Below are 13,705 nucleotides of genomic sequence, written 5' to 3' on the forward strand. Positions count from 1 at the left end.
TCTTGTCAAATGTTTCCTGGTGATTAAAGCGAGAAAAAAAGGCTTGAAGAAAATTACCAGCTACTGTAGTGCTTCACATTAGAGCCTGTCGTGCATCAGTCTTTACTTCACACTGAGGCCCAGATTGACTAAAACTGATGCAATTCCTAGCGCAGTGCAAAAGCATCTGTGTGTGCAACTGAAAATTGATGGCAGCCTGAGGCAATTAGTTTCAACAGAGAATGTCCAGATAAATTCACAGAATATCTGCACAACAGCTCTTATGATGGGGTAGCTCAACGTGTTGGTGTCAGAGTTCACCCCAAAGAGCTCTCTGCTGCAGAGAAGAGATGTTTAACACTGTGCAAACAGCCACTCTCTAGTAAACACACTCAAAGCAATGTGGCACAACATACAGAAGGTAAAAAAGAAGGTACCAGGATGACACTAGGAAGCATATCAAAGCCGGGCCCCAAAGGAGTGGAGCTGATGTGTGTATACTCCCCTCTGAAGAGCATTCAGTGTGCAATCAACACAAAATAAAAGGCCACTGGCTCTCAATATATCATGTGTGCAATAAATTTCCATAATTTCCTCGTTTTATTTTGCACCTTGGAACTCGGAACCACCATAAATGCAAATTTCAAGTCGCCTTGAGCTGCAGGGACAGCTATAGAAACCTATTTCTAGGTCAACTCCCCTGTGTGGAATCTCTAGAAGAACACAGTTTTCTTGGATGCTATCATTTTGCACTGGCACAAATTGTTGGTGGGTCCCGCCTTGAGGTGAAAAATGGAAAGATAGCTAAAAAGTTACCCATGAAAATGTTACGCAAGAACATTAGAAAACAAAGTTTAGCTCCAGAGTTGCTTCCCGTAAAGTTTTCTGTATTTATTTTACTGAAAATAAGTATAAATATGCAAACTGGAGGCAGGATCTGTCTATTATTAGCTATAGTAATTTAAACTAAATTGTGGGGATAGGTTAATTGGATAATCCAAATTGCCACTAGGTGCGAGTGTGAGTGCGAATGGTTGTCTGCCTCTGTGTGTTAGCCCTGCGACAGACTGGCGACCTGTCCAGGGTGTACCCCGCCTCTCGCCCTATGACAGCTAGGATAGGCTCCAGCGCCCCCCGCGACCCTGAAAAGGATAAGCGGAAGCGAATGGATGGATGTATGGATTTAAACTAGTGTTGCCTGGACAACACTAACTTAAATAATAATGCTTACAAAAATGTGAAAACAAGTACTTAAAAACATTCTCTGCAATATATTGTAAACATGAATTTCTGAGGCAAGCTGAAGGTATTCAGTTAATGTAGACCTACTGTGTTATCTATTTCCTTATTTTCTTTTATATATAATATATGATGATATATACATATAATATACTGTTACAGTGGTGGATGCTCATATTAAACAAAAAATACAAACAATGAGACAGTGATTTCTCTACCACTAGCTTGAGGGGATGGCCTGCCTCCCAAACAGAACACTTCTTTGATCCCACCCACTTTCTGTTCAGATCTTTTGTTTGTAAAGGGTAGCCAATCAGAGGAACGTTGGAAAGGTAGCAAAAATGGCTAGTTTCAGACACTGGATGAACTGACAGGTTGCACCAAGACCTGGTAAAAGATGAATAAAGGCTATTCTGAACCATAAAACACTTAAAGCTACTCCAGTGGAGTCTAATTATAAAAATATGAAGCTGAAAATGACCATAACAGGTGCCCTTTAAACTCTATGGTTGCTCAGGGAAGCTATGATGATAAATTCTGGCATCCTCCACTAAGAAACTCATGCAGCTCATTTCAGAAAGCATCCAATGTCAGTCCTGAGAGTTTTCAGCATACGCCCTCTCCTGCAGCGCTGTGTGTGCACGTAGGACGATCCCCGATGGGCCCTCGTTGGCCTTTGAACCAGTCTCCTAGCTGACTGTGAGCAGCGTCGCTCCTGCCTGCCAGGAGCCTACGGTAGCATATGGCACAGAAGACTCAGAAGAGTGGCACAGTGACAGCCCCTGTTGGCTTCTGTTTGTGTGTCTGCGAGTGTGTGTGCGTGCAGGCCTGAGGATATGAGCAAACAGTAGTGGCAAATAACCACATAAATAACCACTACTGCATCTATCATAGAAGGCAGGAGAGATGGAGGGTGTGCGGCTCTCTTTGAAAGCTGCTTATATATATGTAGATGCCGTGTTAAGTACACAGACGTATGTAAGGTGGCTGCAAATGTAGCACCGTAAATCTCCAGTGATAGACTAGGGTGTCACAGACACATCCATACAGAGCTATGGCGCTAAAACCAGCGCATCAGTCAGGCAGACACACTCACACCGGTGAGAGAGAAATTCACAGGCAGTTGCAATGGAGAAGTCGCTATGGCAACTGCTCCACTTTGACTTGTTTCCGCCTCTCCTGCCTCTCCCTCTCACTTGGACAAAGTCTCATTGACTGTTGCTGTGGCAACATATTGCTGTCCTGCATGCCTAACCCCATGATGCCCTTCGCCGTGCTTCTACCTGCATGTCATTTCATTAACAGCGAATGACCACATGCGCACCTCCTACATGCATGTTTCTGTATTCTGCTGCAGGGGATGAAGAGCGACAGCCCCCGGCATCAAGGGACAGAATGCAGATGCACACGCACACAAACCCACAAGATGCAAACACACACACGCACAAAGCAGACTGTCACAGTTGACCTGTAGACTCGGCGTCCACGGATCAGTTACAGGGCAAATCGTTGTGGCACAGTGACTGATAGGACCGAGGCCCTCAAGGGTAACAAGCTCTCCTCTCTTTCTCTCTCTTTCTCTGCCTCTGGCTTTGTTGTGTTTCTACCACAACTAAAGCTTAGCGTGCGATGCCCGCAGATGGGCTGGTGGTTAGCTCTCCACCCTCAACTTCCATACTTGAACCACATGTGGGTTGAAAAAAATTCAATCATTTATCAAAGCGTGCAATCATGCTTTAAAAATACTTTTTGCATAATTTGTCTCTCTTCTACGGTGGCCCTGAGAGGCCAAACGGACTGCAACTTCAGAAAACACTTGCAAAAAGAAAAATGCTGCAAAAAGAAAAATGCTGCAAAAAGAAAAACGCTGCAAAAAGAAAAATGCTGCAAAAGCACACAAAGCACAACGGAAATAGGAAAAAAGACAACGGAAATGTTTCTGGGGAGACAATAACCGGACGGACCAGTTGCACGAACCAAAACATGTATGTATGGCTGTATCCCAATTCAGGGACTGTTTCCCAATTCAGGGTCTGCAGCGTTAAAGTACGCAGCCTTAACGGTCCTCAAGGGCCGCACTCAAAGACCGCTGAGGCCGGAAGTGTGAGGCTTGTAGGCTTGTGAGATGGGACGATCTAGCCTCCGTTGCGCTGCCCAGGTTGCCTAGCAACCATGATACTAACAGCTGGAAACGTTTCATACAGCTTTGTTTGACAGAAACGAAGGAGAACATATTTTGTACATTTGTTTCTACATGAGCTCTGTGTGATTTGATAAGTATCTGAGGCTGAGACCACAGGACTGTAAAACATGATTTTTGGGCTTCATTTCTGTACTGAACAGTCATTTAAGATTAGCTAGTAAATAACAATTAGCTAATGTTGTTCATGAGACTAAAGTCATCTCACTTTGGTAATGTAAATATAATATGGCCAATATTATATTAATCATTATTAGTTATTACAGCAGTGAACATGAACTCTGTGCCAAACACCGAGCTTCAATAAAGATTCAAGTTGCATTTATTTATATTTCCTATCACCTTAAATCTTCACTTAAAGACAAGTATCTGTGACAGTGTATCTATAGATGTATTATATATAAGAGACAAATATTGTTCTTTTAATATGTTGGCATTACTAAATTTGGCTCAATATGTGTGGAAAAAGCAAATGTACGAGCTGTGAAAACTGTTTCTGATAGAATGAAGAGTAGGCTGATATATTAAATATTCCTTTATTGGGTGAGAAAATCATACCATGTCATAACTGCTTTAAGTCATACAGAATAGATATCAGAGCCTTAAACAGGCTGACTTCTGCTAAATGGGTCAAACTGGGCAGAAAGTACACAAACACATAACATCCTTATAGAATATGATGTAACACTATAGATCAACTTACCTCAGAATATATAAAGCATATAAACAATTACAGCAATATGATGCAACAAACACAGCAGTGCTACTAATCCAAAATACGCAAAGCTTCATAGAACTGAAACAAACATTTATTTTTAGCTCCATTCTGCTGCTGATACATACTTTAGGTTTCTGAATATTAAACTTGTTGCTGCCTTTCATAGTGTTTAACCTGAAGGCCCTGAGTACTTTCTCCCACACTGAAAACACTGGAATGATAAAATTATTTGAACATTACCTAATAAGACTGATTCAGGACAGACAATTAGTTATGTTAAACTTTTCTAGCAGTCCTTCACAAACAGGGAGCAGTCTGTCTATTCTCTCCATCTGTCAGCTGCTGCTGGCTCTTCCTCCTCATCTTCCTCACACACTGCTGAGTTTGTCCTGGTGGATCATCAGGGGTGCAAAGCCTCACAGATGATGTGCAGCAGTGGGTCCCTCAGTCTGTCCTCACTCTGGACACTTGCAGTTGTCACACATGGAAATCAAATGTGTGATAAGCTGCAGGATTCAAACACAAGTGTAACTTATAAATACATGTTCATACTTTTATTCCACAATCAGAGAGAAAGAAACAGAGAGAGAGTGCAGGACAGACAGACAAGTGACAGTCTCAGGTGTACACACTGCTACAAACAGGAGGATTTAGTGTTTGTGTTATTACGAGTGCTAAACAGGAAGAGTTCCCAGATGGTACAGTGGACACATGTGTGACTCCTGTGATTAAAGCATCTTTCTTTCAGCTTAACGAGTGAACCGTCAGCTCGTTCAAACACACGTTAAAGTCCGTTTGGCTCGACACCACCGAACAGAGGCAGCAATATAACATAGCTAACATTAACAGTGCAGTGAATCCTGCTTGTGCCGTGATATTCAGGACTGCAAACCGAGCAGCATCACTGACTTTCAGCCTGTTGTGTTTGTGGATATATGACTGACTTTAATTATCCACAAAATCATCAGATTCTCTGTAAGATTAAGGTCGACTATCTAACGGCGTATAAAGTAAAGGCTTTAAAACAAAGTAAATGCTGAAAGTACAAACATCGCTAATGTCACATAACTTTGCCGGCATGTGGCCAACAGTAATGTTTTAATGTTCCTCATTATTAAACATTTGCACATAAATAAGTGACATAATATTCAGAACTTACTTTTGAAAGTTTACTCTTTGGCCGCTCCGCTTCCACTTCTTTGAAGTGTCTCCCAGTCCCAGTGCACTTGTTAGCATGTTTTGGTTCGTGCAACTGGTCCGTCCGGTTATTGTCTCCCCAGAAACATTTCCGTTGTCTTTTTTCCTATTTCCGTTGTGCTTTGTGTGCTTTTGCAGCGTTTTTCTTTTTGCAGCATTTTTCTTTTTGCAGCGTTTTTCTTTTTGCAGCATTTTTCTTTTTGCAAGTGTTTTCTGAAGTTGCAGTCCATTTGGCCTCTCAGGGCCACCGTACTCTTCAGTTATTTTGCTGACAATGTGAACAGGTGCTGCACGACGACAGAATGTCCCATACCATGGAGGCAGCTGGGGAAATGGGATAGTGTCCACGTATACATACAAAGCCTCGACAAATCCTTAACGTCCATGTTTATAATGGGCAGATGGTGAATACTCTCACACAGGCATGAGCTAAAGGAGGGGCTTAAAGCTGACTCATTTGTTTTACACTAACGTTTACATGTTCGACTAAAGGAATTAAACGGAGTAGATTTATAAAACAGGTCAACACAGCCACTGTACGGGGCGACCGACTGAGGTTTACTCGCGCTTTGTTTCATGGCTTTTATGGCTTTTCAGAAGTGTGTGCTCCATCTCTGCTAAAGTATGTAAATATTTCCATTTCAACAGGGAACAAAATCATAAACTTTTTGCTCAACTGCCTTAATCTGATAACAGCTATATTTCATTTCATTTATTCATTTATAAATGGTAAATAAAATGGTAAATGGCCTGTATTTGTATAGCGCTTTTCTAGTCCCTAAGGACCCCAAAGCGCTTTACACAACCTGTCATCCACCCATTCATGCACACATTCACACACTGGTGATGGCAAGCTACATATAAAGCACATTTAATAACAACAGGGCGTTGACCAAAGTGCTGTACAACATAACACTTAAACAGTGACATTAACAACAACAACTGATAAAAATTAAAAACAGATTAGGATAAAAGAATTGGTAACTCTCCTACGGTTTCGAAAGCCAGAGTAAAAAAATATGTTTTAAGATGTGATTTAAAAAGAGTAACAGTTGGGGCCTTTCTAATGTGGAGAGGTAGATCGTTCCACATTTTCGGTGCCACAACTGCAAATGCCCGATCTCCTCTATGAACCATCCTAGACTTATGTAAAGTAAGGAGTAGGTGATCACTTGATCTATAGGCCACAGCTGTTTAACAGCATTTGATATTTTTCATATGATTTGTAATACTATTTTTGCGTATAAGCCCTCAGTGAGTTATGTAAGTAACCACCTACAGCTGGTGTATAATTCCAAATGATTATATGTTTATTTCAGACCATAGTAAAAACTTTTTCTTGCAAATATCTTCAAAAAAATAATTATTTTCATTTAATATTTCAAGGGAAAAAAGTAAAAAGTTCCAAGTTTCTAGTTTTTTCCCCTTTTTCCTCCCACAACTGATCCACTTCATATCAAGTAAGACTCTCTGTGTTTTACTTTTAGCTTATTATTAGTTTGTAGCTTTTCAACTTCACATACAAATGATTTAGCATTAGAGGGACCTTTTGCTTATTTTAACCTCTATCTTTAATCTTAGACTCTGCTAGAGTAGAGGGCGCAGCACCCCAGCTTTCCCTCTGAAATAAAATGTATTAACAGCCTGCTCTTTCAGGGCCTCGCTCCCTTTATGGCAGCTTTTATCTGATTGGCCATCCCTTGTAAACAGAGGGTTTGACGGCATATGGGAGAGAGGTCTCTGCTCAACGCTTTGCTCCAAGTTTAGCACTTGGCAGGTCGATATTGGGGAATCCATCCATTCTGTTACGCTTATCCTTATCAGGGCTGCGGTGGGGCTGAAGCCTATCCTAGCTACCATAGGGTGAGAGGCAAGGTGCACCCTGGACAGATCATCAGTCTGTTGCAGGGCTGACGCACTGACCATCTGCACTCTCACTCACACTTGTTAAGAATCCCCAATTAACCTAAACCCACTTACTGCATGTCTTTGGACTGTTGGTTTTCACAAACATGGACGTAATTATTTGAAACTCTCTCCCTGTATGGTCATGGCAAATACTTGAAAAATCTCTTAATGTAACATAATCTTGCTTTTATGTCATGTGGAATAAATGATGAAGGTCTTGTCTTCTCGGTTATTGTAGTCATTTTTGTACAAAAACTGAGAACCTTGAATATTTGATGGTTCAGCACCTCAAATGCAGGCTGACAGCTTAACAGTCTAAAAGGTGTCAAACTCAAGGACAGGGCCAAACCCGTCCTTTAAGATCTCAGCAGGTTTTGGCCCTTCTGTGTGTACGCAGCAACACACACCACACCGCAACTTTGCTTTCACTGTAAACTAACAAATTAGCTGACAGAACGGCACGAAAAGGAAAGTTGAAGATGAAGGCAGACAATCTCAAGACAGGTGGGAGACAAGTGCATCTTTAAAGAGAGGTCCGTGTATCCATTTACTAGGAGTCGATGTCTGCGTTCAAAGACACAATCTGCATTGTCACTTTGAATCCACGCAGCGGCCGAGATACAGAGCCAAGGATAAGAAACAAGAAGCAGAGTCTTCAAAAAGTTGCTGAACCGAAAGAACACATTCAGCTACGACATCACGTGCGTCCTCGAGCCAAATCTCAAAATGATGATGCTGTAAAAGGGACATGAATTTTGCAAAAAACTACAAAGTTTATTTTAATATTTTTGTGTGCAGCCAATTTCATGGCAGGACACTAAGCTGTCCAGCAAACTACGTGATCAAAGATGTTTTCGTTTTTAATGAAAGTTCTCAGGCAGCTGTTGGGTTGCCATGTTCAGTTCTCTGAAACAAGTAGTTGTTAGACGGCTGTATAGTAGTCGACTGCAATAAGGGCGCAAGGTTTTTTTTACTAAGTGAACAGATGGAAAAATACATTTTTTGCTGACTTTTGGGACTTGTTACCAGAGATGGGCAGTAACGCGTTACTTGTAACGCGTTACTGTAATCCGATTACTTTTTTCAAGTAACGAGTAAAGTAAGGGATTACTATTGCAAAAACGGTAATTAGATTACCTTTACTTTCCCGTAGGAACGCTGCGTTACTGCGTTACTAAAACCGTGATTTTTTTTTGCAAGAATGTCTCATGACAGTGATGACATTGGTGACAACAGCTGTGTGCAGATCAACAGTGGATCATATATCGAGTATGGGAGAGAGTATGAGCGTGCAGCGTTTAAAGCGTGGAAGTACTGACCTTACTTTGAGTTTGATTCCATAAAAAGTGACAAAAACATTAGCGTCCATTAGCATTGTGCATGGGAAGAAAACTTCTTTTTACAGCAGAAAAAAAACCCCTAAACTTCCAAGCAAGCTCCGAGTGCGCTATGACGTAATGGGAAATTCACAGAGAAACTGCCGTATCCTTCCACTGACCGCTGCGGCACACCTGCACCAGGGTAAACCTCCGCCTACCCCACTCCTGCTTTACAGGTGAAAATAGAGCAAAAGGACCGCTAGTCTTTGATTTTATTTATTTTCTGCTGTGTTTTATTTGCATCTATTTGAAAGACTGAGTGTAAACACAAAAAAAAAAAAATTTATGTGCTGGAATGTGCAGAAAATAGGTTTAAATATTAAACAAATTTCTTCCAGTCAGTGAATGTTGCATATAATTACATTTTTGCTTGATGCATAAAGTTAAAAGATTAAAACTAATAAAACAAGTTTTAAAAAGGGACTTTTCCATTTGATTACATTTTGTATGATGGACTATGTAGAAAAAGTAGAATTGGGCTGAGAGATCTATCGTTTTATCACCTATTCAGGTTGTAAATCGTGTTTTTAAAAAGTAACTAAGTAATTAATTACTTTTGAAAATAAGTAATCAGGACACTTTTTTGGGGAAGTAATCAGTAATTAGTTACTGATTACTTTTTTCAAGTAACTTGACCAACACTGCTTGTTACAGGCTTCAGGTGGAGCAAATTACTAAAGGCAGAGTGGGATATCAAACATTAAAAATGTGAGTGTCAGTAGGTTTTATGTGTCTGGATATAAAACCTAGATTTTTGAGATAATGCTGAAATTCCCTACTAATTTACTAACAGGATTCCTTCAGTTATTCCAAATAAACTATGAACAAATCAGTTATGGCGTTAGTTCAGATAGCCTGCAAAGTCATATTGACTTCAAATCCAGTAGATTCACTGATCCCAATGTTAACCAACAGCTGATGGCTCAAGTGTTATTTGTCTGTGCATCCAGATGTGAATAGGGTGAGCAATTTTACCCACTTTGGCCTGCCCACACATGTTGTGTATCTCCAAGCCACTTTGCAACCCAACTCCTGTCCAGCTCCTCCTTTCATTCTTTATCTGACATACTGGGTATCATACAGTGCTTAACAAATCTATTACACCACCCACCCAGTGTAAGGTTTGCGCCACAGCTGATCTAAATGAACAGTAAGGGTTTTTCCACCAGTATGTGCAAGCTCTTTAACTGAAATTATATTTTTAACGCTAAAATATTACTAATCATGTTACCCGTGAATTTTCAAATTTACTGTTTTATTAAAGGAACATATAGTAAAGCACATTATTACTTTTTGATTAAAGAAGAAGAAGTCCAGTGTGCCAGCTCAACACACAAAGTATCACATCACCTGCCTTTGTTCAACAGATTACTGGCTACAAGACGTCTACAAAGCTGATACCTGCACCTGCATCGTGATGGTGTTAAGATATATTCACGATAAAGACGGTGTAATACATCACTAAGAATCGCCTTCCACTTTCCCAACATTTGGAGTCAGAAGCAGGCCAATTTACTGAGGTATTTTTACATTTACAGCTTGATAATGTGGCATGCAGTTCTTTCAAGTCATCCATGTCGACTCCTTGTCATGTAGAGTCATCATTTTATTCCCCCCTCCAGTGGGTTTTGGATACCCCCTCTATGTAAGTATCCTCTCTCCCCTGGTAGGATAATTATTATACTGATAAAAGCGGGACAATGTCTGTCTTACTGAGCAGCCACTGAAGTCCGCTCATACAAATTTTGGGAGCTCGAGAGCAACATTTTCAAGCCTAACCACCGCATGATATATTATATCTTCAGCAGGCCTAGTATTTGGTCTCGGATGAATATAAACAAGTTATAAATAATTTTCCAAAGTCCTGAGGGACGTAGAAGGGGAGAAACTCAATATCCTGACAACTATATGACTCTCAAAGTGTGCAGTTCTTGCACCATCTCTCATTAACATAAATACACACACCTCCACCTGCTATTTTTCCCCGGGCGACCATAGATCAAGATCCATTCTCACGGGACAGCTAAACCCTGCGACTTGAAGGCAGAAACTGTCCCTTGCATCCTATAGCAGTGAAATACCTCACAGAATACTGGAATATGTTGCTAGTTAGTTGGGACAGAATATGAGATAGAGAAAGAATCAGTGCTGGCTCGCTACCACGGGTCTGTGCCCTCCACTGCACACCTGTACACCGAGCTCTTCACCTTTATACCGGAAGGTCCTCTGCACCAACAACCCCCCCCCGCTCCTCTCCTACGCTCCCTCGCCAATCTTTAAAGTCAGCATACCGCCTCAGCTGCCAAAGTTGTTCTCGGATATAGTGAAAAATGTGCTCAGCCGCGGAAATGTTGTCAGAGCTCGCTCTGGAGCCCAAAACAAACATCAGGCAGCCATTTTTGTGCTGGATACATCTAAGTTCTTTCAATAAATCCGAGGCATCCGATGATCCCAGACAATTTGAATACAGGCGAGTAACGGCAACAGAACACTCAAACATGAACATGAACATAGGAACATGTCTGGCAGGCATCACTTTGTGCTGCTCTCGCACTTCAAACAGTCCATGCGTGCACATGGACGGGCGTGCCATCAAACCTATCCTGACTTAAAATCCATATTTCAATTATTACTGATAAAAAGAAATGCATATTCACTCCAAGGCCAATAGTTACTATGAAGGATGCCACGATGCACAGGTTAAACGACAATTAACTAAAACACAAATTCAACAAGACGAATGAAATCTAATAACCGAAAAAAAAACAACACTGCTCAGCTCAGTAAACACAAACAACAGCAGCGAAGACAAAGCAAGATGGCAGAGAGCAGCTGAGTGCTGGTACCCCGAGGAGCTTAGCACGGCTGCTGATCCTTTCAAGCAGAACGGAGACAATGAGACGATTAGGCCTAAACTTGTGTCGAGCATTCCAGTTTAGCACGCTGTCCACCACGGCCCTCGGAGACACCACCCCCTGGTCCCCCGATGGAGACAAACAGCTTCCTTTCCACTGCATCATCAAATGAGTGATTAGTCATGGGGATGGAGCGCAGTCGGCCACGCTCTGTGCGTCACCGTCGGCCGCTGATTTTATGGGAATTGATGTTTACTGACAGTAAACACTGACACAGCCTGCTGAGAAGGAGGGGAAACTCTGACATGCGCTTATTTCCGACAGGATCTGGAAAGATGAAGTGCTTTCGGCTTTAAAGGTCTGCATGAATATTTTAGCTGTTGATTTTTTTGGTGGGGGGAATAAAAAGAGTAGGACTAACCCAAGAATCAACTGCATCACGACTTGGTAGATTCTCCCCTTTGAGCCACAGCAGCAGAGGCTATGATTTCAAAAGCATATTTTACTTTGTAACAGAACAGTGCGATATCATCCTCCCATATGTTGACCTGAGCATGGAGAGATGGTGAGTGTAGGGCCCTCTCCTTTCAAAAGCCATAATTAAAAAGATATTGAATCACATTGGGGCGAAGCGACAACTCGGGAAGAGGAAGAGGAAATCATACAGAATGTAGTATGAATTAACATTTTCATTTCTTCCATGCAGGCTTCACTTAATGCGTTTTTCCACCATTTCAACTTCCAAAAGAGCGTGTGACCAGCGAGCGTGCACGCACGAGCGCATGAGGTGGAGATAAATTTTTGGCCTTTTACACTCAGGTTCCAAATCGTAATAATAGTGAAATTGCTCGCAGCAAACGATGAGCTGTCATCTGTGTGCAAATACGCAGAGGCCCTTTGTGTTAGTGTTCCAATTAACAGGAAGGTTACAGAGTAGTGGAAATATTGCTACAGGGTAATGGAGAGAACACATCAGGGCATATTTCTTTAATTCTGAGCTCAGTCATGATGGACTGGAATTATTTCTGAAAGCTTATCTTCAGTGTGCAGGTCAGGCCTTTTTTTTTAAACAAATACGCATATATGTGAATTTACTGTATTTCCCCAAATTATGGTGCTAAATATATTCTGGGATAAACCTTCACTCTGAATATGCAAAGAAGCTTCCTCAATGAGAAAACACTCGCTGAAAACTAAAAGTGCGTCTTTTGCTAGAATCCAAAATGCAAGGCACCACAGTGTGTCAATGTTGCATATTCAAAAGCCTCAGAGATTCATTTGTACATTAAAAACGTCCTTTTTGAAACAGGCCAGATTTTTCTAAATTGCCACACCCTTATGAGAGAGCGGTGAAGTTGTTCTTATACAGACCCCTGTCCACTAAAGCAAAACAGCAGGAAAACTCCTCAGCTGGACTTGGAAGAAAAGCAGAAAAAGGTGCATCCATCCACAGTGTTTCCTGGACACTGGCGTTAACAAGCAACAAAACAAAAGACAAAGCAATTACTGAACAATAACTGAAAAAAAGGGATCAACTGAAGGATAAAGAGTACCTGAGAAAGTATGGGTGAGATATTGGGAAATAGTGGGAAATAAGAGTGTGAGTATCCTTTTTTTTAAATGATGGCGTATTTAAAATGCATAGCATATAAACTTTACTTGTTAGGATTTGTACTGATGAAGCCTAGAAGTGGAAGGGTTACCTCTTGGAATAGAAAAAAGCTTTTCAGTTCATATGTTGTGTTGTTTGTATTTAATTTCACCCCTTATGGTTATTTGTGTAATTCTAAGAACAGAGTTTTAACCTGCTGTCCGTCTGGCCTTCATCATTTCTGATGGGAGTATGCGTGGTCTTCTTAACTGTGAGGCAGTTTGTTTTGAATGAGATGAGCGTGCACGTGATTCGGTGGGAGGTCAGTAGCAAGCTGATGTCACAGAGGGCTGCTGGAGGTGGAGACAGACGTGCGGTGATGAATGGGCTGTGATGAGATGCAAAGCAGCAGAGCTGACCCACCGAGCAGGGGTGTAAGGCTTAATCGTTAGAGCACAATGGATCAAGGCAAAGGCCACGCTGATTGCATCTGGGACGTGCGTGTCTGCGATCTGGTATAATAACGCTTGTGAGGACCAACAACTTCTGCAGTGAAAGTCAAGGCATTTTATTAAGGTGGTTGGTCAGACCACCTTAACAATTTGTGGATTTGTGTCAGAAATAAAATGACCAATTGTC

The 13,705-nt window shown here is 41.4% G+C and overlaps 1 protein-coding gene across 3 annotated transcripts in view; it reads right to left on the reverse strand.

Moving 5' to 3' along the window:
* Positions 1-13,705, reverse strand: part of nlgn2a (neuroligin 2a) — a 241,736-nt gene that overhangs the window by 81,663 nt on the left and 146,368 nt on the right. The window lies entirely within an intron of this gene.

Source organism: Perissodus microlepis, chromosome 3, assembly GCF_051167445.1.
Source record: "Perissodus microlepis isolate ML-2025 ecotype Zambia chromosome 3, ASM5116744v1, whole genome shotgun sequence".
In the NCBI taxonomy this organism is placed as follows: Eukaryota; Metazoa; Chordata; class Actinopteri; order Cichliformes; family Cichlidae; genus Perissodus; species Perissodus microlepis.